The sequence below is a fragment of the Triticum dicoccoides genome, chromosome 7A (genome assembly GCF_002162155.2).
Source record: "Triticum dicoccoides isolate Atlit2015 ecotype Zavitan chromosome 7A, WEW_v2.0, whole genome shotgun sequence".
In the NCBI taxonomy this organism is placed as follows: domain Eukaryota; kingdom Viridiplantae; phylum Streptophyta; class Magnoliopsida; order Poales; family Poaceae; genus Triticum; species Triticum dicoccoides.
This window is the reverse complement of record NC_041392.1, coordinates 683,161,181-683,166,461: the sequence shown is the minus strand read 5'-3', so window position 1 is coordinate 683,166,461 and position 5,281 is coordinate 683,161,181.

Below are 5,281 nucleotides of genomic sequence, written 5' to 3'. Positions count from 1 at the left end.
CTTGGATTATTTTGCTAGAACAATTTTCATTTTGTGTTTTATTTGTAATTGACTTGTTTTGGATTTTTGTTAGAATAGATAAGTTGCATGGGGAGGGGGGGGGGTAAGATAGCTGTCCACAAAGGCTATTCAAGTTGGTCATACGTTTTGTCTGTCTAAAGTAGACAATCTAAGTAGGAATGCTAGGGACAGTTTCTTGGTTTTGCTAGGACTATTTTTTCATAGTTTTTATTTAGTAATGCAGTTGCTTGGATTGGATAGTACAGTTGCTTGGTTTTGTAGGATAGTTGCTCGGCTATGATAGAATAATTTTGCATTGATGTTTGGTAATACATTTGATTGGTTTTGCTATAAACAATTTTGCATTGCGTTTTGGTATTACAATTGCTTGGATTTGCTAGGACAATTGCTTGGATTTTTTTCTAGGAATAGTGGCTTTGGAACTTGCTAGAACAGTTGAGTGGATTTCTGCTAGGGGGGCAGTTGCTTAGAGTTTTGCTAGAACAATTGCTGTATGCAGATGTATATAGTTGCATACACACACAAGATGAGTTGGACTTGCACACATTTTCTTGATTTTCTCATTTTACACAAACCAACCAATAGGAAACACACATGAGTTACTTGTTGAATGCACTGAAATTGCACGAAAACACCCCACAAATTGCTAATTTTTTTAGGTGATACTCAAGTACATAATGATCTGAAAGTTATTGTCCTTGTTTTGCCTCCAATAGCCCCACCGATGGTGAGCTTAGACTTTTCCATATGTAGAAGGTGCATCATGTTGTGTGTGGTTTTCTCATTTTTTTTACACAAACCAACCTAATAGGCGGTCCTACTGAGAAAAAATGAAGGTGCTTTCCTATAGTACTAAAGTTGCCTCCATCGTATCCAAAGTTGCCTCGAAAAAAATTCGACCAAACCTATCTATATGAGATCTAGATTCGAAGAACTCGTCGCGAGAAAGCCAACTGTGAAAACGAAATTGAATTTCGACACTTAAATCAGAAGTTAAAGTTTTTTAAACTTTCTGGATCCCCAAATAAATGCACGCGAGGACATGATTTCTTTTTTAGTGAACTGTGGCCGTGCGTGTGAGCTGCTCTTTTCCATATTTGGATGAGCGCTAGTTCCTACCAGTGAGCGCTCGGGCGCCCGCTAGCCATGTCCATTTTCTAATGCTTTAGCTACATCTTCTTTCTTTGTTTTTTTCTAAAACGATCCGTAATCAGATGAAAAAAAAAGACCAACAGAAATCTTTGCTAAAAGTAAAGGCTAAATTGAAGCTTGATGTAGTCGTCTCTAATGCCACCTTTTGTATCTTGATGTTGTTGGCTGATTCATGAAGAGCCATGCATGCATGCATAGTACTCGTGAGTAATTCACATGCTATGTGTACATGTACGTACGGTACACATAATTTTCAATTCATGTACATCTCCTATGTGCATGCATGCTTAAGTTAGTTGTGTTAACTCGACGGAGTTATATATGGGAGCTAGTTGTGATTGTAAGCTTGTGATTGTCTGATTGATCATTGTATCTAATAGTTATGGTATCTAAATGCATGACTCAGATATTTTCACATATTTCCGGAAGATATACATACTTGTACACTTGGGTGAATAAAAAGTTTGTTCAACTTGTGTTAACTTGACCCGTGATATGTCAGTTTCAATTGTATATTTATATGTGCGCGCACACATGACTGCAACAATCATGATTAGATCCACATCTTTTCACATGCATTAGCTATATCTTCTTTCTTTTTGCCTAAATGATCTGTAATCAAAGGATGTCACATTGAAAAGGCAAAATATACACGACCAGCCGAAATCTTTGATAAAACTAAAAGTTACATTGAAGATTCTCAATGTCCTTGTCTTTAATGCGTTTTTACATCTTGATGTTCTAGCCGATTCATGAAAACCCCAGCATGCATGCATCATACTTGTGACTAATTTGCATGACATATGTATATGCACGATACACATAGTTTCTTGTTCATGTATTAGTTGTCAATGCCTACATGCATGCTTAAGTTAGTTTTCTATCCTACACTGAGTATGTACAGGTCATCCATCGTTGTATCCTGTTGCGGTATCTAAATGGTTCACATATTTAAAAAAGGATGTGTCAGATAATAAAAATGTGTTAAATCGACCCATGATACCCCAACTTGAGATGTATATTTATATCTACATGCACGCCTAATTGCATCAATCATGATCTGATCAACATATTTTTCACATGCATTAGCTTCATTTTCTTTTTCCTTTCTTTTTTACTTTTTTGAGTAAATTGATCTATAATCAGAGTACATCATATCAAAGAAAATAAAATATACATGTACAACATAAATCCTTGGTAAAACTAAAAGTTATATTGACGATTCTCTTTGGCATCGTCTGTAATGCCACCTTTCACATTGTTTTAACTGATCCATGAAATCCATGCTTGCATGCATCTTACCAGTGGTTAATCCTCATGTCATACGTATGTCGTCGGTGCATGCATGCATGCATGCTTAAGTTAGTTTCCTATCCTACACTTACTATGTATAGATCATCCATCTTTGTATCTTGTTGTAGTATCTAAACGATTCACAAGTTTATAAAAGGATGCACAAAATAATAAAAATTATTCATGTCGTGTTAACTCCACCCGTGGTATATTTATATGAACAAGCATGCATGATTGCATCAGTCATGATCAGATCCACATCTTTTCGCATACCTTAGCTACATTTATTTCTTTCTTTGTTGCCTAAGCAATTCGTATATCGTAATCAAAGTACATCAGATTGAAGAAAAAATTATACACATACATAAAAAATTATCAATGTAATTGTCTCTAATGGCACCTTTTACTTCTTGATGTTCTATAGTTGATCCATGAAAAGACATGCATGAATGCATCATACTCATGATTAATTTGCATGGCATATGTATACGTATGGTACACATATTTTTCAGTCCATGTATACATTCTCAGTGCATGCATGCATGCATGCTGAAGTTAGTTTCATAACCTATGTTGACTATGTACATGTCATCCATCCTTGTATCCAGTTGTGTTACCTAAAAAATTCACATATTTTTAAAGAACCCGTGAAATAATAATAAAATATTCAAGTTGTGTTAACTCAACCCGTGATTTATGTGGCAGCTAATTATGTTGCGTGTACGCAAGCATGATTGCATGAATCATGCTCGAATCAACATATTTGTTTCATTCACTGGTTGCATCTTCTTTCTCGTCATCAATTTGCTCCTTTTTTTAGAGAAAACTTCTGATCTATTTATCGTCAATCATGATAGTACAACAAATATCAGAAATGATAAAAAATTACATTCAAATCCGTAGACCATCTAGCGATGACTACAAGCACCGGAGAATTCGCTCCTTTTTTACCACGTCTATCATTTTATTTTGAGATAGCAGCACCAAGAAGGACTGTACATATGTACACTTCTTGGTAGTTAATACATATGTACCCACCACCAGGCACCGAGGAGCAAGGCTACACTTCGAACGGGGCCTTGTGAGTTTGGACTTGCGGACTGTCATGTCAGTATCTAATTGTAAAGCATGGAGGCTCAAAAAGTGAAATTAGGGTAGGGAGTGGCGCGAGTAGACACTTACGTTTGTAGGTTTCAACCCCGTATGTGTCACGCGTAGTTTTAGCATTATTGGGTGATCCATGAATGGATTCTTTAAGCTTAAGCGACAAAAAAGAACCGCCGAGAAGGAAGATTCAATGATGGTGTGTCCATATATAACGTACTTAGGTGATCCATGAACTGAACTCAAAATATATTTTGTTGTGAACATACATGCATATGTGCGGTGCGAGTAAATTCTACTTTGAACCCGCAGACAATAATAATTAGTGCGGTTTGAGTAAATTCTACTACGAACCTGCAAACAGTAGTAATTATGAGTTTGACACTTTGGACAAGATTTTGGTTATTGCATATTGGTCGAGTCTGATTTTAGATTCATAATTCGACATTCAACCAGATTTAACAGTTCATTGATGTAGAACAATAGAGAAAGAGAAGGATTAGCGGAATATGATCGGTGTTGTGTCGAGCCTCCCGGACGGTCTATATAGAGTACATGGTTTGAAGGGCAAGAAGCCTCTCCTAGAGAAAAGGCCTAGATTATTACAAATCATATGCTACCAAATATAGAGATATGCCTAGATACTCTAACACCCCCCGACAGTCGTAGAGGTGGCGTCGCAGACAACGGGAGTGTCGCGGACGGTCAGACTGGAGAGAAACTGATGGTAGAAGCCGATGCGCTAACATCCCCCCGCTATCGTAGCGGGAGCACCGTGCACGGTGTCGCATCGCGAACACATTGACTATAGAGGAAGCCGCTGAGTTGCTCAAGAGAGGTGATAGCCCTTTGTGTCAAACTCGAGGAAGCCGAGAGCATGGGTGGCAGAGCCGTGGTCGAGGTAGTCGTGCGAGAGTTCGCCGTGGTCGATGTCGTGGTCGGGTGCCGGTGTCGAGAGAGCCGAACGTGAAGCCGCAGGCACATAGTGCACGAACGAAATGACGGAGACGCGTCGAGGAAGCTGATGCCGAAGAAGACGTAGTCCGAGCCGTCGAGGACGAGGTGCGGCCATAATTTTTCTAGAACCAGGCGCACATCGGGGACAAAGGCATACTATGGTTTTGCCAGAAACGAGTACGCAAAGAAGAACTCGTCGGTGATGCGGCCGAGGCAGTCGTAGAAGAGGTTATCGCTGCTAAAAAAGACATTGTCGATACCGAGGAAGATGAGGTGCCGATCCGAGCTTGCAAGACTCGGGAACGCGTCGGGGACGAATGCACATATCAGTATTTCCAGTACAGTGCGTGCGAAGGCAGGGACCATTATGACATGTTTCCCATTGTCGTAGGGGACTAGTAGAGGAGGCCTCCATGATGGTTGTGAGGTGCAGTGCAGTGAAGAGAAAGAAGTGCCAGTGGAGTGCACAGTTGTCGGAGTAGACGAAGTAGTCGAGGACAAGATGACGTTGGCGATGAAGTCGTGATGGACAAAGACGAAAGCGTCAAAACCAGAAACGACCTGAAGTGGTCATGTTGGATGCCCAAACTAGTGAAGAGGTAGTCGACGGGACCTGCGATGGCGAGGAGTTGCCATCAGGTTGCCTGTAGAAGTGCGGCGATGGTGCTTGAAGTAGGTGTGGAAGACACCAACATGTGATGAAGACCGTGCGCGGACGGTGGCGATCCCGCACCGAGGGAGATGGCGTGGTGCA